Below are 21,201 nucleotides of genomic sequence, written 5' to 3'. Positions count from 1 at the left end.
GGTTGTTGAGGAATGAAGCAAGAAGAAGTGGGTGGAGACTGAAATATAGAAAATTGTTTAAATATAAGCAACAGCTTTGTAACTTTCAGTTAAGACTCAAATAGCTTGATGAGAGGTGATGGAGTCCCTATGTGTGGAGGTAGTCTAAATCTGACGGCATAGTCATGAGTGCTTTGCTTAGATGATCTCCAGAGGTCCCTTCCTGCTTCAATATGGAAACAATTTTTCGTGTTTTACTTAATCATCTGAAGAATCAATAGGGAACGTGCAGGTTGTTTTTTTTTTTTTTTTCCATAGAACTATAGAATAGTTTGGGTTGGAAGGGACCTTTCATCTAGTTCCAAACTCCCTGCTATAGGCAGAGACTCCTCCATCTAGACCAGGTTCCTCAAAGCCTTGTCCACCCTGGCCTTGAACACCTCCAGGGAGGGAGCATCTGCAGCCTCACTGTGCAACTTGTTCCAGTGTCTTACCACCCATGCAGTAAATAATTTCTTTCCTAATATCTAGTCTAACTCTTCCAGTTTAAAGCCATTTCCCTTCATTCTTATAAAAAAAAAGTACAAAGGTTGTTTTTTTTTGTTTTTTTTTTTTTTTTTGTTTTGTAGACTAATGCTAAAGAGACTGAATTTTTACTTTAAAACTTAGCCGATCTGAATGATTTCTGACTTGATAGGTGGCAATTAGTGCCACGAGGTGTTGTGAGAAACTTGGTTTATGCATCTGTTAAGCCTTTTCTTCCTTCACTGTGATGGTTAAGATGGAGAATATTTTCTGAATTGAAAATAGAAGGCAAATACTTTCCATATGTGCAAATAGCTGCAAGCAAACATGGACTTCAATGCTATAAGAAAATAACTTATGTAGCACAGAAACTAATGTTGATGTTGAGGGAGAGGTTGGTGGAATTATTATCTGCAATGATACTTATAAGGTTTTTTTCTTTTATCCTTTTCTCTAAAATTATTTTACTAGGATAACATGCCTGAAAGTAGATCTTTTTTTTTTTTTTTTTTTTTTTTTTTATGTTCATCAATGGAATCCACATGAAGTTTTATTTCAGTGACAAGTAGAGAGTTTATTTTTCAGTGAGAGTTGCAACAACTAGCACAGTGAATTGGGTAAGTCAAGGGTGCTCAGGAAATGAGTGTGTTCTAGTATCCTTTGCAAGGGTAAAACTTTAACATCTCCCTTAGGTACAACAAAATATGTAGCAAATATCATTAAAAAAAAAATTGAAAATATGAGACTGAACTTTGACAGCCATGGGGGTTTCATTGTATCTGAATACAAATGCTGAATCACCTATGTAGGCAGCCCAAAATCACTGATTTGGAAACTTGCGTAACATGATAACAAGTAATTATCAACCTTCTTCTGTATTCAGTGTAATACAGAATGCATTTATTAACTTATGCCTTTACAGTGAGAGAATAATTGACACTTTCAGCTGCATCAGCAAACTGTCAATTGATTGCAGGATGAAAATGTTGGAAGTATTAGTAAATGACTGTAAAGTACTAATGAAAAACAATTTTTAACTTTTGATTTCTTTTGATATTCTAAAAAAAAAAAAATCTAGGGTTCTCACAAAAGAAGTTAAATATGTTTTTGAATTTGATTTTTAAAAGGAATGTAGAAAGACTATCACCAATACCACCAAATCACCAAAACTAAAAATAATCACCAAACATGTACTGTTTTCAGAATAAAGAATAATGCCATCCTTTTGTAAATCTGAGTACTTTCCTTCCTCATTGCAGTAATGCTAAGTTTCATGGGCAAGAGGTAGCACATACTGTTTCTAATCTTGAGCAATGTGTGTTAAATGACTGGCAAGTAGGTTCACACTGTTTGGCCAGCCAGCTGATGCTAAACTGTGATGTAATATCAAAGAGTTCTGTCTGATTTTTTTCTCTGTACAAGCATTAATTTGATCTCTCTTTTGCTATTCATAGAATTTTCATTAAAAACAATAACACTTGTGGAAACAAACTCTGTCTTTGAATAGGTTGAGATGAGATAAAAAATTGACGAGGATTAAAAGATTTGAGGTGAAGATGGAAAGACAGGAACTATGATCTCAAATGCCTTCTTTTGGAAACCAGAGGAAAAAAATAAGCATTTTCTGACAATTGTTTTCTTTGCAGTGATGAATAGTAAGTCAGATGATACTGTTGACATTTTTACTGGTGGTGAGTTGTTTACTGTTCAAAAACTATGGTAGAGCCCCATAGATATTAAATCATGGGTTCTCTAAAAGAATGTGGCACACTCACAATAACTATTAACAGCTGCAAATCGCTAAAGGAAGCAAAACAAAAGCAGTGGTAAATTTTTTTTACCTTAGTATTTGAAAGAGGATTGCAATTATAGTTCTGGGTGAAACAGAAAATGATTGATAACATTCTTGACCCCTTAAAAGTGTGTTCTATAAATGAACACTAAAGGCTCTAGTTCTTAAAATGGGCTGATGCCTAAATTCTTTGGAGGTTTTGGTATTTCAGGTATTTACTGGATTACTGTTTAAATATGTGGGCTGACTTATAAAATAGTAGAGAAAATCTCAGCATACAAAACGTCAGAATGCAGTCACCTAGAGGCAGTGAACAAGAAAGTTCCAGTTAAACTGGAGGCTTTATCTGCTAGTACCTGTCCACTGAAGAAATAAACTATTTGAAAAAAATGTGAGGAAAACCAAGCAAAGAATGTAGTTGTGCTTTTTCTTTTCTTGTGTGATGAAAATGTGTTGCTGAACTGATGTGATAACCATAAATCGACAAAGAATTCATTATTAGAAATAAGTGACAAGAAATTAAAAGATGATAGTGTTCATTTTGTGTTATAACAGTGCCTGGAGGTTCTGCCAGATATCAGAATTTTATTGGTCTTTAATTATTTCTGCAGTGTCAGATATAATGAGCCTGTGGTCTTTGAGAAGTCCATGTGGCCTACAGGAACCACAAATTAAAAAAAAAAGGCTATATTTTTTTGGTCATGTAACAACAACAGCAAAACTGATAAGTGCCATGCTTCTAATCCTTAAATGAATACTGAGATAATAAATAGCTGAGGTAGACAACTCAGTGGTGTTACCAGTAGTAATTATAAACTGGGAAGTTTTAATGCAATGTGATGTTTTTATTGTAATGCAGTTATTCTTCTCAAGTGCTATTCAAACATTGCTTTACAATTCTCTGCCCTGGCTATGATCACTCTTTGTAGTCTGAAGAATTGCTGAGAGCTCACTCTTCATCTGAACTTCATTGCTCCTGTTCTCTAAATAAACAAATAAATATGAAAGTATGTTTAGTAGTGGTTCCCAAAGTTCTTTTTGATCGCACTTCTGTGGGAAGACACCTGTGCTTTAATAGTTCTTCACTTTTGAAATGTGTTGATTTGCCTAAGAACAGATTGCGGAATTTAGACTTCTCTGTGTTAAATGTAGGTAAACAAATGAGCAGTTAATCAGTTCAGTTTCTTAAAGTTTGGCAAGTTTGTAAGAATTTTTATAGTACGTTCAGTAGATTAGATAAGCATTAAACAGATCTGAAATCAAGGAGCAGATAGTACTAATTTTTTTTTTTTTTTTTTTTTTTGAACAGTCTAGCAGTGACTAATTTCTACTGTGAAAACTACAATAAGGAAGAATTGGGGATATTTTACTGTGACCACTAAATTTTTTTAAATATAGAAAAAAAAAAATACTAAATGTTAGAGTCATAATATTATCCCATGCTTCTTAGTCCATCTGTATGTATGATAATACATGAAGAATGAGATGTGAAGGTATGAAGGATTCTGTATTTCTTTAATAATTTCCTGAAAAAATAACAAAAATGTGTCATAGGATATTTGGGTACATATGAATGTTAACTTGAGAAATTGCATCATAGTTATGTTGCCCTAACATTTCTAAGCAGTTCACTATGTTGGTCTAATTTGTATTTAAGACTATCACCTTAGAGTACATCAGTATAAGTTCATCTGCATACCAAAGGAAAAATACGGTTGTATGTTTTCCGCTTGTTAGGAGAAGTGTCACATTTGACTAACTTTGCCACAGCTGATTAGTATCTTTACCTTTCACATCGTCTAGGCTGCTGCTTGGTGTTACTTTTGTTGCTGAGTGCACTAAATAAGATCAACCCCTTCAGATTTGGTACTCCTTCACAAGAGGACAAAGCTACTGATTAAATTGCATGCACATGTTAATATCTTCCATTCACTTCATCCTTGTTTTGGGAAGACTATAGCACTACCTGTTCCTTTAAAGAAAAAGAATGAGAGCTGCCAAGCTTGATTATTAGATGAAAATTTGCTTATATCAATGAATAAGCCTTAGAAAATGCTATTTTTTTTTGAATCTGAATTGCTCTTTTGGGCAGTTGAGATGCTTCAGTATTAGCAGGTATTGCAGCATGAATTACTCAACTTTGATATTTGATAAATTTATCATCATATACAAAATAAATAAAATTTTAGTGATGTTTCAGCGCTGTAGTAATGATTGGAGCTTCCATTTCCACTCTGAAATGACAGCAAAGATGGTTATTTTTTTCTGAATGTACATTCATGCTGTTATGTTTCTGTTAGTAATAGGTTGAATGTTATTCTAGCATACTTTAGAAAACTGCAGTCCCTCTTTTCCTGGTAGGCACCAACCTCTTATATGTAGTATATTCTATGTTTAAAAGGAAAGCTTTCCTATGATGGTAAAAAGAAGACCAGCTTTAACCAGGTTTGTTGAGTAGAGGACTATTTGTAAACTGAACACAAACAAAACCGAAGAATGAGCTGGAATTGAGTTTTCCTGTTACATAGAATATAACCTGGCTAGGGTAGCGGAATTTTAAAAACCTTTAGGACAAGTCTACCATGATAATTTGTGTGTTATTAATTTTCCTGTGAGTGTAATTATAAAGGGTGCTGTGCTATGCATGTTGGTGCAATACACCAGTGCTTCTCAGTTTCTTGAATAAAAACAAGTGAAGTATAATGTTTGATCTTTGTACTTATCAATGTGCTACTGAAGGCATATCATTTTCTTATATCTTTTGGGCCATTTTCTTGCAGATAAGTGCTTGAGAATATGTTAGCTCTGGTGGAATTAGAAATTCTCATAATAGACCTTAGAATAAGCCATAGAAGATGGCTTATTCTAAAGCACTGATCATTTATTTCCAAGGCTGCTGTTTTAGATTAGGAGTGAAGAGAGAAGAGGAGGAATAAAAGTAATTAAATCATGACTGGAGGCATTTAAGAAGTGCTGGAGAAAGGCAGTCATCTCTATAACCAGCCTGTCAAAAAGAAGGAATGCAGATTCAATTCTGGGGAATAAGTAATATTAATGAAAATGACAAAATTTTACCTTGTATCAATCAAGATTAAAGGGTGTCTGGAACATGTGCTTGATATTTACATTCAGTTGCTTACTTTAATATTTTAAGATAGCAAACAGTGACCAGTGAAATTCATTCTTGGGATTATGATAGAGAAGTATTTCTCATTATAATTTAGGAACATCATAAAGCACACTAAAATGTGCATGACTGAGATCTTTTAAAATAAACTTCATATGCAGGCCTAAGAAAAACTGTAATTAGACCATCACTAGTGAATCCATTGTAGTTAATTTTGTGTTAAAGAGAAATACAACACAAACTGCCCACGTAATTTAATATGTATGTGATTTGAAGTTCTGAGACAGTTAAGTTAGGAAGTTTTGCCACTGGGTGCATGTGGCTGCTTAAAATGTATTTCAGGCCATGGGAGTATACACTGAGAATGTGTATTATTAAGAACAATTAATAAGAACAGGCGTGTCACTCCTCTTTTAAATAAGTGACTGTTCACTTGCAGTCTATCACAGCTGCAGTAGCTGTCCGCTGAAGAGGTACATGATGCAAACTTGTTGCTTTCTAAATACTGATCCCAGTCTTACTCCCTGAAATGTACTGTTATGTGATAGCCTGAGTAGAAATTTCTAAATGTTGACATGCTTTCTGAGTAGCCAAATCTTGGTGTAGCTCTGAGCATGAAATATTTACTGGAGCTGATTTACTGAAATGTCCAATTCTTGAGAGAAAGCAAACCTCTAGAGTGGAATGCAGTGGATAATCTGTTGCGTGATCTGTTCCACATTCCCTAAGCAACAGGACCTGCAGTCTTAACTGTTGGCAATCACCAGGGGAGTCTGGTATGCTGATTTTAAGAAAAAAAACAACGTAGAGTATGGCATAGGGTAGAGGTTCCATGGTCAAAACCTGTGACCATCCTACTGGAGAAGTACTTACTATTCTATTGGAACTGATAAGCTGTCTTGTTTTTTTTGCCCCAAGATAGTATTTTTCCACTGTTGTATCAAAAAAAAAAAAACAAAACAAAACAAAACCCAAACAAAAACAAACAAACAAAAAACCACCATATTTTTGTGTAAACTTTGCAACGCAAAGGTATGTTTGACTAGAGTCACTCAAGCTCCTCCTGAAAGTAAGAAAATAGTATGAAAATGGCTTACGAGAGATAGGTTGGGCTACAGACAAAAGTCAAGTAGGGGAGATATATCATCACAGACAAGTGAGGTTGCCACTGACTTTCAGGATACATCAATGGGCTGAGCCTTTCTACCTGCCACCCATAGGGTTATTTTTGAAGTAAGACTTACATGCTTGATTGTACCAAATCCTTCCCCAGGAAACTTAGAAATCTATAGGGTTATTCCATGATTTAATGTGATTGTAGTCAGACATTAATATTAATCTTACCTGTTTTGCAGACAATCTCACTTGCAATCCAAAAGAATCTCTAATACTTTTTTTTTAATTCACTAGTTTAGCCATGAGAATTTTCTTTGAGTGAGACCAAATTTCTCATGGGTGGCCATGAGAGCTCATTTGATTTGAGTAGATAAATTGGGCATGAGTTGTGTTATGTGTGAATCTGTAATAGTAATATTTCATATATTGAAGGTGACTAGATTTATGGAACTGAATGGGGCATCACTCAGAATCTAAGTTCAGCCCCTCCCCTAACTTGAGGATATCTGAGGACAAGCTGGACTGCAAGGGAGCTTATCTTTTGCCAAACTTTTCTGCCCATATCATGCAACTCAGGGTTACTGCTGAAATGTTGTGGAGGAAGGGATTATTTTGGGTCGCTCACACCTCTATTGTGAAAATCTTTCACAAGCGTGAACAGAAATAGATAAAGCTTAAAGCATCTCTGACACTGCAGCTGACTACTGACTGAAAAGGTAAGATCACCTTTTTTTGTTTTTTAATGAGACTGGAAATTATGGAAGTGAGATGACAAATAAGTACATATATCTGCACAAGCAAATCATTCAGGAAGTATCATCAGGAAATTTTATGTATATTTTCATTCATTTGCTGCTGTTATTGAGGCAATATACAAAATATATAAAATTACTTCTCTTTTGATTCATTAGTGCAAACCGTACATGTGATGCCAAGTCTGAAATGGAAATTTTATTACTTGGTTATGTTGCCAACAAATACTTTCTTTCTTAAAATTCTTGCACTGTTTTAAAATCGTGGATCTTTAAGTTCTTTAAGGAGTTCTTTAAGGAGCAAAGGAGAAGTTAAGCAACTGGTTTATTGTTGTAACTGTATGTAACTCTTGTTGTAGCTGTGTGCACAAGGTTGTGTATCCAACCAGGCATATAGTCTGAAGTCTGATTGGAAGGTTATACCTACTATTTTATTAAGTTGGCCTATGACGTCAAAGGTGAATGTTGTTGGTATGGCAGTAGAGACTGAACCTTCCTGCTAATATTCTGTTACCTTTTTGTTACTGTGTGCTGAACAGCAGCGGAGGGGCAGTCTGAAAAAATGATGTCTGACACGTAAGGGCATATGAAGTGAAGGTGTGTTACTGAATTCTTCCACGCAGAAAAAATAGAACAAATTGACATTTATCAATGCTTGCTGAATGTTTCTGGAGAACAGACAGTGGATGCAAGCACAGTGAGGTAGTGGGTGGTATGTTTCAGTAGTGGTGACAGTGATGTGAAAGATAAACTGTGTTCTGGATGGAAATGCACAGCTGTCACATCGTGAAATGGAGAACATCTCAATCAGCTCATCCACTCAAAACAATGGGTTAAGAACAGGGAACTGCATACAGAGCTGAGTGTTGGGTTCAATGCAATAGGAGTGATGGTGGCAGTGGTAGAATATTGCAAAGTTTGTGCCACATGGGTCCCACGAATGCTCACACAAAAGCAGAAAGAATACCGTATACAAGTTTGTCAGGACTTATTGAATCAACACAAGGCTGAAGGTGACAATTACTTGGATCACATTGTGGTGATGAGACATAGTGTCATTACTATGAGCGGGAGTCAAAACGGCATTTCATCAAATGGCAACACGTGAATTTCCCATTGAAGAACACATTCAAGATGCAGCTCTCAGTGAGTGAAATGGTGTGCACTATCTTTTGGGATAGGATAGGGGTGATTCCTAAGGTTTTCATGGAACCCAGACAAATAATCAAACTCTAACCACTGCATCACAACACTGATTAAGTTGAAAGCTTGAACTTCCAAAGTCAGGCCAGAGAAGGCAGTCTTTCTGTTGTATCATAATAATGCCAGGCCCCATACCAGATTGAAGACCATAGAGCTTATTGCCAATCTTGGCTGGACTGTCCTACTACATCCACCAGATAGTCTGGATTTTGCAATTTCTGATTTCATCTGTCCGGATTGATGAAAAATGGACTGTGTGAATGCTTTCCTAGCAACAATGACATCATAGCAACAGTGAAACAATGGGTCACCTCTACTGGTACAGATTTTTATGATCGTGGCATATAGGCTCTTTTACTGCCAGCAGTGGGCAGTATGACTAATTCTGGTGGCTATGTTAAAAAAGTGTTTTGTAGCTGAGAATTTGCTTTATCAAATAATGATATTGTGCACTTTCTATCTGTTGAAACTTCTATGGTAATAAATGGAAGACATTACTTTCAGAGTTACCTACGTATTTTAGATTTTATAATGAAGGCAATGAACTCTGAGTGTGAGTGGGACATCTGTAAACTGTGATCCTAACAACATTTTTAAAAGGAGTGGAAAATGATAAAGTAGGCTGCTCTGACCTGCATAGGTTTGTATTTCTAGGTATCATTAGACAGTCTCTCAAGAAAAGTAGCTTAAGACTCTTATATCTAAGTTTTCCTTGTAGGGGAAGAGTTTGGCCATGTGATCCTATTATTTTGAGGATGGAGTGACTAAATCCTGTGCAACTCTGAGAAATTAACTCTGCTACACTGATTTATCATCATTACTGTCTATTAGTCAATTCTCTAACCCTAGACCAAGAGACAAATAAAGTATTCCTGTAAGTGCAGCATTTTAAATTCCAGTTAAATTACATTCTGCTTTTTAAACTCAATTATTGTGAAATCAATTGTAAGATTTTTTTCCTACTATGAAGTAAGGAAAAAAAAAAATCACGGCTTTAACCTCTCACAAATGCTTTTTTTTATGCTACTGTAGAAGATTCTCAAGGTCAACTTTGATCTAAAAGTAGCAGGAAAGCTGTTCAGAAATGAACAGATTTAGAAATGGTTTCTACTTTAATATGCATAATTAATCCTGTAAGCATGAAGCTTTCCAAGATTTTTTTTTTTTTTTTTGAGAATCCTGTAAAATCTGATGTAGTTATCTATGTTTGAAGATGTTTGTATTATGAAGAACTCTGGGGTTTCAGGATCTGTGATTCAATTACTAGATGATGTTTTTTGCATAGTTCTTTCATACTTCTTCAAATCATACTATACATTGTTTATCTTTAATTTATTGAATTCCCTTGCAGAAAACACATCTAACACATCCTCAACCTATTCATTCGTGGTGAAGTGACTATGACACTTTTTTTTTTTTTTTTTTTTTTAATTTCTAGAGTATGTTAGGAACATAATGTACTGGCATTGGATGTTTTATAGGGGAAAGGAAATCCCACTGTAACCACTAAACATTTCATTAAATATCAGCATATTATGTGCACTCAGAACTTTTGTGAAAGATGCAAACCAGCAACACAGATGAATTTTATTTAGATAAATTAAGGAGGAAAATCTCTCTCTTGCAAATTTGTGCCTACCACTGGCAAATAACTTTGAATGCTTTACTTGGGTGGGTTAGGGAGTGACTGGATCATCAGTAATAAGAGCCTCATGTACTTTCCAGTAGGGGAAATTAACTGAAACTTCAACCTGCTAAAGTCAGCAATCAGTTGAAATAACAGAGCTTGACAGTGACAGGAGATGGCATTTTTCTAGGTCTCTGACAAGTGAGATATATTGAAATTGCCAGAGAAAAAGCATTTATATCTGGAAACCTAAAAACTGTTATACATGTTTTCTTTCTGATAACTCTTTTCTAGCCACTTCAAAGTCAATATGCTTTTTGCATCTGAGTTTTTTTCAATGAATTTTTTCAGTTTGAGAATGTTGTGAAAAGAAGGTGTGCATCTAGTCTTTGCAATTAAAAAGCATTTTTGCTTCAAAAAATTAAAGGATTCCTAAGCAAATTTGCTCTTTTACAGTTGTAATATGGATATATATGTGACTGAGTATATAATGCCAATAATTACATACTTTTTCATGTTAAGCTGTTACTTTGTCTCCTCATTAGTTAGCTGCTGAATCACAATTACAAAATGAATATCTGAAATGATGCACTCGTTATCATTTTCAATCTGCGTTCACTGCATACTTCCAGTGTGATGGCTTTATGAGTACCAGTTGCACTCTTACTTTGAATTCTTCCATTTAGTGGTCTTTTCCATAATTTCTTTGCTTTGCTTGCTCCTCCAAAAAGCAATAGTTTTCTGTGTGGATTGAAATAGATGCTGTGAATCTATTAAATGAAGTAAAGCCAAGCCCTCTGCAACTTCCCTAGCTTTCAAAGGAGCTAATATAGCTGAATTTGTATCTTTTTTTTTTTTTTTTTAAATTCATGTTTTATTTGAAGGGGCTGATTTTATAACTATTACTGTAATTATATTACCATTACTGTTACATTCTTCAGTTTGAAACAATGATCCTTTGAATACTCCAGTTGTACTGACAGAGTTTTTGGGAAAAGAAATAAAGATTTTTGAAGCACATAATTTTAACGGGAACTTATTAATGGACCAGCAGTTCCCTAACAGAGGATGTATATATGTCACAAGAATCCTCTAGGCATGTATGCTGTTGTCAATTTATGCAACTCTATACACCCTCATTGTCCTTTGAAGCAATTATTTAGAAAGTACTTGATTTTGCAGGATGAAATTATAGTGTTTTGATAATAAACCATTAGATTTATTGAAATAATGAAAAACTGTTTATAAAGCCAATGAATGTCTCATTTGGAAACTCAAGATGAAAAATGGTTAACGGAGCTACCATGATATACATTTTTATTTTTCATTAACTCTGATGTAATCACTATTTTTTGTAGTACTGCATATATGTTTTTCATTACTACTCTATAGATGTTGAAAGATTTTTCTCAGTCACTGTTAGCAACTACTTATTTTTATCTTGGTGATATGAATGGTTTATAATGGAAATTAGATGTCAATGCATCTTTGAGATTGCGAAGTAAATGACTTGCTGATAATTCTAAGAAGACTAGAATGAAGTCATCTGCTCGCTTTTAATGAGTTAGGTGATTAAATGCTTTTTGGGAATCCAGTCAATAGTACTTTGACCATGTACTTTTCTGGAGCACTTAATCAAGAATTCACACAGAATGTCAGTGGTAAAGAGCTCTGGACATGTTGTTCCTTCTCTCTTCCTCTAGTATTATCCAAAGTTTTTTCCATTTTTATCACAAGTCATTCACTCCTTCTGCATTAAGATATTGATCAGTGAAGCATTGAAAGAATAAATTTTCTGTATGATCATATACATAGAAATCTCCAGAACGCTTGCAATTTTTCATGAAGAATTAACAGAACACTTGCAGGCTAAGGATTACGAGTTTTGTTATGGTGTGAAATTTTATAAGCTGCAAAAAAACAAACAAACACAAGCAATCAGAACCAATTGTGTTTTGGCTGGTGTATGTTCTCCAGGATGTTAAACTCTTTTCTACCCTTTTATCATTCTCAAATCAAAGTGAACTAGGCCTGCTAGCTCATCAATAATTTGACATTCCTCTTGCTTCATTAGATCTGTTGCCTTACTGAAATAACAGGAAATGAAAATGCTATAATTAATTCCTTATATAGAAAAAAATTTATTTATAAAGCTTGTTCATTTCTTTCCCTAAAATTTTAATTAATATTTTTTTCCAGTGAGTTTTATTCTCTCTTAGAGGAATAAAGGGTAAGAAAGTATTTCCAAGGTCAGTGATTACAGTCATATTCATTAATGTGAAGAATTTTTTCAAAAACTTGTTGAGCTTCCTTCACGCTGAGCTCTCTTATGAGGGAGAAAAAAACATTGTCTTCCACAGACTGTTACAGAGTACTTTTGGTCTCATGTGTAGCTGTCAGCTTCTGATTTTCTTGGAATTGCTCTGTACAATTTCTTAGGGACTGTTTGTATGAAGTTCACTCCAAATATCCTTTGGTTTAAATAGCGCATTGACTACCATTTACTTCTTGCAATAATAATGAAAATTAATTTGATCATTTTCATCTGTGCACATTGGTTTTGAAGAGAAAAAAAGAGGAAATTCGCTTAAAGTTCAGCATGTCATGTTTTTAGTTTCACAGTGCTCAGCACTTTTGATGCAAGGTTTTGATGCATATTCAGGAGCTGAGAGACCATCTCTGAAGTTTTCTGCGAGTTCTATACTGCCTTAATTGGGGGAGTCCCCTTACATGGAGCATAGTTGAAAAACAAAAGAAGCAATTTTGTGAAGTATAGGGGAAAATAGAGAAATGAGCAGCACCTATCAGTGGAGTGTTTAACCTACTTTGAGGTTTTAACTAGGATTCTACACCAATTAAATGCTCTAATATTCTATCTTTTGATCTTCGAGTCCTTATTTACCTTCTGTGTTTGATGGCATTTCTGCTTCTCTTAAATATCCCTAAGGGGTTGTAATCATATAACATATTTCACAGCAAAATGTGCTGTCATCTCAAATTATGAGATCATTAAAATACAGTCTATGCTTCTGAACCTTTTCTGTTTAGCAACTTTCTATCTTCTGAAATTAACAGCAGTTTATGGATAGTTTGCTGTGCTGGCCAGGATTTTAAAAAGAATTCACTCTAAGCGGTAAAAAAGTACTCATGCTGAAGATGTGTGTGGAGACCAAACCATGAAAAACACCATCTGTGACCTAAACTGCATCTGTTGGTTGGCCACTGAAAATGGAGGAAGGTTTTGATTTACTAGCCAGACAGCTTTCTCAATTTTCTTGTCAGGAAATATCTTTAAACTGCAATACAGTTATGACAGCTTGGATAACAGCATTTAGCTATACTCCAGCAGCTTTTAGTTTTTACATGCTGTATGCCTAGGCCTGTCAGAGAGACCTGTGCCAGACACAACACTTCTAAAATATTTTTTTTCTTGCACTTGCTGAATGCGATGTCGTTTAGTCACTCAGGATAAGAACTTCAAAATCTTTTTTCTAGAGATGTGGGCTTTGAAGTCCTTTTAATATTTATGAGGACTGAACTAATGGTCTTTCATAACTGTTTAAAAAAAAAAAAAGAGTTGGAAAGCAACGTTCATCATACAATAAATACATCAGAAATACGTATGTATTGCCAGACTTTGAAAGTGGATAGGCAAGTTTTCTGTTTTTTAATAAGCTTAATATATTTCTTTACAGCATTTATTTGCTATTATATCTAAAAATAGTGTATTAATGAGTAAATGATGGTTTCTGCTTATCTTAATGAATAGTGAATATGCATGTGGCTCCGCTTGTAAGACCCAGATTGCAGTCTTATCTCTCTCTAATAACTTCACCAACAAGTGTTCTTACCTCACAGTTCATCTTTTGTTCAGATCACTAATGAGCTGAACTTTTACATTTTGTTTTCTCTCTGCATCATGGTAGGTGATTATTTCCTTCTGTCATATTTTTGAGGTGTGCTGCTGGGGAGATTCCACATATAATGGGCATATTTCAGTGAGGAAAAAATATGAGTTTAGTTTGCAAAGAATATAGCAGATAAAATCTACAGTTCTTTCTTTTGTCCATAGATAGTTCAGTCAACATACTGAATTCCTAGTCATTGTCTGCTTCCATGTGTCATCTTTTACCTTTTCTTTTTACTAAAGCATTTTAGTTAGTTACATCAGTGTAAAAAAAAAAAAAAAAAAAAAAAAGTGTATATATATATATAAAAAAATTCTGGATTTCAAAAGGTAAACTGCTGACATTGAATATCTCTGTGGTCTTTACTGTTATTTTATTATTATTTTATTTTATTTATTATTTTATTTTATATTTTTGATGTTTGTGTAGAGAAAATTTTAAAAACAAAACCAAACAAAAAAGAATCTAAAAAACTCCATAAACAAGCAAAAATCTTCTTCAGAAAAGGTACACATTTTGGAAAAATATGTTGAGGTATCTCCAGATTTTTGATAAATGTTTTGGCAATTCTAGAGTAAAAACAGAAACGTTAGGGTATTTCTGTTTGTTGCTCTCTGAATGGTTAGAAATGCTTAGTGATACTCCAGTGTTCTAAAACAGAAGTTTGTGTTTGTTTTTTTTTTTTCCCTGAGACTTGAAGGAAATTGCGGTCATCTCCACTGGTTTCCAAGTTAATGCTGTATTGTGTGCATCTTTTTTTCTGACTCCTACTGAAGTAGAGAGCCTTGTGGTTAACAGTTTAAACTAATCAGATAAGCAGCCAGTAGCTGTAAGCAAATGTGCTTATTCAGAATGCTTTTCTATGAAGTTTTGGAACATATCATTCTTACACTTACAGGGATAAACAGAAATTATTTCAGTCACTTCAAAACCACATTTTGTAACAGCAATACATTTTCATCAAGATCATGTTTTTAGAAGATCACGGATATTCACTTAGTTTGAAGAAGATGGGCAAGGTGTTTCTTGTCTTCTCTCACCTCAGTTGACCTAGAATTATGTTATAGTCTGTTGTACAAAAGGAAGATAAACCATATCCTTTTCTAAGCTCTTCTGGTGTCCATTCAAACTTTTCTTCTTGTAATTTCCTTCGGGCTCTCCTCAGACCTTTTTTTCAGCCTCTTTCTCACATTGTAACATTGCTGTCAACTTTCCTCTATTTAAATTCTAAACAGCTTTCTAAAAAGAAACTTGTTTAGGTTGTTTTGCCAAGATCTGATTTTTTTTTTAACCTGGCAGGCAGCTTAACACCGCTCAGCCCTTCACTCTTCACCACTCTCGCATTCCCAATGGGATGAGGGAGAGAACTGGAAAGAAAAGCTAGAACTCACAGGTTGAGACTGTTTACTAAGACCAAAAAAGAAGAGAGAAATAGTAGTAACAGTAATAATATATCTATATATACACAAAGCAAGTGACTAAATATTCATTTAGCCAGTTTAGGTCATCTGTCCTTGTCCTGTCCTCTCCCACCTTCTGGTGCTCCCTCAGTCTACCTACTTGCAGGGCAGTAGAAAAACTGAGAAATGGAAACATCCTTAGCTCTGTACAGCACTGCTCAGCAAGGACACTGTTTTGTTACCAACACTGTTTTATCTCCTATAGCTAAAGCATACTGTCATACCAGACGCTGAAGAAAATCAACTCTGTCCCATCTGAAATCAGGACTGCTGCATGTTAAGCTTCCATAGTAGACCTGCAAGTCAAGTGAATACAAGAGAATGTCCCCTGCAAGAAACAGTTGATGTTTGACAAATCAGCCACAAACTGTAAGCTGTTGTATCTCAAATAACCATGCCTGCCAAAAGTTAAACTTTCTCCTGCTCAACAGGGATTTTCCAGTTCATAGTCATATTTTAGGCTTAAAGCTTTATCTGCTTTCACCTATTATATTTTCTGGGAAGGTGATGGAAAGTGAAGACTTCCTGTAGCTCTGCCCTAACTCTTAGATGGAAAAGTACTTTCCGCCCCCTTTCCTTATTGTTTCATCAATGATTTTGTTACTATTTATTATTGTTATTTAATTATTTAACTTTACCTAATAGGTGACACACATTCATAAACTGAGAGGGCATTCTTACAACCTGAAATAATCTATAGCATATAAAAAAAATAGCTATAGTTAGATCCTTAGATGCTACTTTAATCAAATTGTAGTCAGGAAAATTTTTGCTTCTGGCACCTAATGCATGGAAATGGAGTACTCTCCTAAGTTCTCCAAGTGTTTTCTTAATCAGACCATTATCTAACACATTAAAATTTACCTATATGACTTGCTGGGGGGTAATCTGATGTATGAGGGCTGCTCCTGAAGTAATGCCTCCTATTTTATTCTGTTGGCCCATGATATCAGAGGCTGATGGTGGTGGTATGGCATTAGAGTCTGAACTTTCTTGCTAATATTCTTTTTTGTTGCTGTTGACTGCTGGCAGCAGAGTGGCTGTCTGACAAAATTGTGTCTGACATGGAAGTGTGTATGAAACAAATGTGCATTACTGAATTTCTCCGCGAGGAAAAAATGGCAATTCATTGACATTAACTAATTCTTGCTGAATGTTGATGGAGACCACACTGTGGATGTGAGCATAGTGGTGAGTGGTGTGTGTCAGCAGTTGCAACAATGGGTCACCTTTGTTTACGCAAATTTTTGCGAGCATTGCATACAGGCTTGTTTTCCTTGCTGGCAGATATGCGTAGCTAATGGTGATGTCAACACTGAAATATAGTGCTTTGTAGCTGAGAATTTGCTTGGTCAATTAGTGTTATTTTACTCTTTGTATCTGTGGAAGTTTTCGTGGAAGTTTCCATGGAAATAAATAGGAGACATAACTTTCAGAGAGACATACATCATTCTGTCTCACAGAAATACTGCTTGGCTGTAGCATAGCCTCGTGTGTCACTTTACTATTCTTCCTTGGAGAGCATGTTAACATAGTATGAGAGCTTATATTGCTTCTTGTTGCCTCTAGGTCTGTTCCTGTTAAGTCAAGTGTGTATACAATTCAGTGATTTTAAACTCTGTACTCAGAAGCTCTGAAACATCGTGGAGGAGTTTTCTAGCATAGCTGAACTGACATTTCTTACAGTGTTTCTCTTTTCAAGTGGCTTTGCTTGGTCTCTTGTACTCCTCAGCTGAAACAGAATTCTGATAAATGTTGATTGTTCCTGGGATATTTATTCTACCAGGCATCCTTACCTTTAGAAGTGTGACTGCTTGACAGTCTACGCTATCATAATGTTTGAAGCTACCATAATAAATAAATCACCCATGGGGATGATAGTCCTCCAGAATTTCGTTGAAGATGCACTTTCAGCAGAAAATCCTAGCCAAATAATCCTCTTTCTGGGCAACTGTGATGTTAATACTTCAGTGATGACTGTAAATTATTACTAGAGGTAATAGTTGCTGTAGCAACAATTACCCTTACATACAGAGTAGTTACATATTTTGCTAGGTAGATTTTCTTTCACATTTTCAAGGTTAAATGACAGGTACAATGATCTGTTTTACATTCTACACTAGAAAATCTTTTTTAAAAACTGCTTTTTGCTAGAATGAAGGACTACTTTCATGTTTCCAGCTGTTTTCTAGCTGTCAGCATCTTGAGTTAATAAAAACCTTTCAGCAGTTCTTTATATTCATCATTCATGTCACCACTGGTAGCAGCTGCACTTTGTTAGTCACTCTTAATTTTTCTGTGATGCTTTGCTTGAGTAACTCTTCTAGTGGTCTTTCCTCAACTTTGTGAATATCAGCTGGTCTGGATTCCGCAGAAGAGGTAGCTTGCTTGCACTGCAGACAGGTACAGTTTTAGTTATTTATTGAAACTTCTTTACTACAACAAAGATTCTTGAAATTGAATTCATTTGGAGTAAAGGAATAGAGTTGTGGTTCTATATTAAGTTTTAAGTCTAATTAATACTTTTAAGGAAGCTAATTTCTGATTTTACATCAGTAACTATAGTGGTTGAGTCCTATACGTTTATGCAGCCAGCATATAGATTTAGCCCCCAGATTTCCCTCTTAAACCACTTGCAGATGAATCTCTTGCAGAATTCAATCATGAATTGGCCCTAGCCAGAGATCAGTCCTTGCAATAACAAGGTTAGCATTTACAAACAGTAACATTTGAAAATTGAAGATGTATGGGTTGTCGGCTCTGCCACTGACTTGTGCACCAGACTACGCAAGACAGTAGATCTAGTCTCATTTTGTACTTCTTTTAGACAGAGGGAAATATTTTTGCTCTCTTAAAACCTTTGTCACCTACTGTAATTTCTGTTCATAATAATCAAATAGTGCATTACAGTTGTCACTTTCAAACAGAACAACACAAAGAGGCAAACTGACTTTCCTTCACTCCCAGAGGACACACAGCAGCATGTATTCTCTTTCCAGAGACAAGCATAGTATGAAAGTGAGACTAATTACATGGAATGCATAGGAATATATTATCAGTATTTGTTTGTATTTACAGTATGGTTAAAACTAATGGCACAGATTCTTAAACTATTTTTGAGGAATTGGCTGTTTTGAAGAACTCTTTTTGCGACAGGTAAGTTTGATTAAAGAACAAAATTACCCTAACTCTATACTGAATGTCTTTTCGCCTCTGCTGCTCTGCATCTCCTGATCATTTCTACCACAATGACAACAAACTTTATGATGTACAGTAAATGAATAAATATATGAATTAAAACACATATTCCAGTGATTAGTTATGAGACCATTGTTTTTCTAGTAGCCTCAAGGTTAAACTATTTGATTGGAACAATCTAAAATATGATTCTGTGGATACTCTGGTTTACAATATTGAATTGTACACAGTAGACTAATAGAAGTGATCTGACTGACCTATCTTGTAGGTTATAGTTTTGATGACTTCTAATGCTCTAGCTATACAATAAGCTAACTGGAAATCAAAGTTTTAGTGAACTCCGAGGACTCTTCATCAGGTAGGTTGGTCAAAATCATGGTATTTTAATTTTAGATAGTACATTCACAATACATTGAACTTAACAAACACTGACTATTTTTGAATTGCCTCCATTCTTTTTTGTTGAATGTGGAGCCTATAAAGGAAAAGGCTTCAAGTAGTTGGGGTCAAGACTTTAACAATTTAAATAGTGTTTGCATACTAAAACCTTCAGAAAGGCTACACACCTGCAAAAACTAATTTGTCAACATTCCAATTTTACCGTAACTACAAGTGATGGCAGCCTCATATTTTGATAATTTCCCAGTTTGTATAATGAGGATCTGCACCTGCAGAGTTGAAAGACCATTGTCCCATGGTCAACTCAACTATAAAGATTTTTCTGGGTTGTTCAATGTTATTGTTTCTTTCTGCTCAAAGAATCTGTAGTTGTATTATTTAAAAAATATTTTCTGCATATTTAGAAACAAAGCATGTGAATCAGAGCCATGAAGTCATTTAAAATCAACAATAACACATTAACTATTTAAATTTGCTTGTGAAGATGCCCGAGCACTTCAGTTGCAAGTACTTGAAATCAGCACAGAGACTTACTATTTTCTTTGTGAAGAGGTAGTAAAAGAGAGTACTTGAAAGTTTTAGGAGTCTTACTCAAAGCTGAATGTGTAAAGATGTTTATTTAAAACACAGCTTCAAAATATTTTTACTAAAGGAGTAATTACCAAAGTTACTCAGTTCATTTAATAAGTCTGGCTTGATTTGTAATTGAGATTTTAAGTTTTCAGCAGAGTTTCTCCTTTGGAGAAATAAATCTTTAAAAGCTGAAATAGGATGTCTTAAGTGAAATTATGTCTCACTAGCTTTAATTTGAAGAAACATAACACATTGATTTATTAAAATTCAAGTGAATTAATTTGTTGAGGTTAATTCTGTGGTGCTAGATTTTTGACAGTAATGATAAAACTCTTCATCCTTTCTGTGCAGTAAATGTGTACTACTAGTTAAAAGTCCACCAAACAACTATCAGGACAAGGAAGGGAGGATAATTCCACTTATATGCAGACAGTATAGTCAAACTGCCCTTTTCTTCATATAGCAGGCTTGGTGTAGAGGTTACTGGCCTTACTATTTATATATTATATATATATATATATATATATATATATATATATATAATATTATAATATATATATATTATATATATTTTATATATATATATACTTACTTACACTATTAATGCATCCTGAATTTATTATTTATTTTGTCTGAAAACTTTGTTAATTAAAAAAAAAAAAAAAAGAAAAACCTCACATAAAATCATAGAATGGTTTGAAGATCATCTAGTTCCAACTCCCTGCCTTGGACAGAGGTCCCAACCAATAGACCAGGCTGCCCAGGGCCCCATACAGTTTTCTTTTTTTTTTTAATAGTTTGTTTAATTAAGCCTTTTCCATATTACCTCTTTAAAAGAACCCCGATGTTTCAACTATGTTTAAGTATAATCTAAGTTAAGAACACAACAGTGACTAACCTGGGCCATACTGAAGTGTTCATCCTACTCCAGCTTTTCCTCTCTGGCAAAGATCGCTACAAAATATTAGTGGAGATGTGAGAAAAACAAACTGAAACTTTCCCTCCAGCATCTGGGTATCAGCAGCTCAGAGTTTTCTTGCTAGATATAATGTTTCCATTGGTCTTGATAGATCTATTTGACAGGTCTTGGTGGAACTTTCTTCCATGATTTTTTTTGACATTTTGAGGACTTTGGACAGTTAAAAAGCCATGTGAAAATGAGTTCCATATTCTAACTCTAATTTATACTAGCAAGTATCACTTTCTGTTTCAATTATGCTGTCATAGGCTTAGGTCTCCTTTTTCTTTTTTTTTTTTTTTTTTTTAGTTTTAAGAAGGTAGTAAATTTCTGAGACAAATTTGTGATAAATATATTTATCCAAACAAACTTCTTTAATGCTATCTGGTTCAAAAATGCTTAATTTATGCATGGAGGGCAATTTTATAATTACTGTGACATAAAGCTAGCTACCGATTTACTTGTTAAATCTCATCAAATTCAATTTTATCTACAAAAAATAGATGCTGCAATTTAGGAAGGTTGGCTGTTTTTCTCACACACATTCGTGATGAGGTTGAATCTGTGCTTTAACAGCGAAACTG

The sequence above is a fragment of the Tetrao urogallus genome (genome assembly GCF_951394365.1).
Source record: "Tetrao urogallus genome assembly, chromosome: 6".
Classification (NCBI taxonomy): domain Eukaryota; kingdom Metazoa; phylum Chordata; class Aves; order Galliformes; family Phasianidae; genus Tetrao; species Tetrao urogallus.
Note: the sequence above shows the minus strand (reverse complement) of the source record.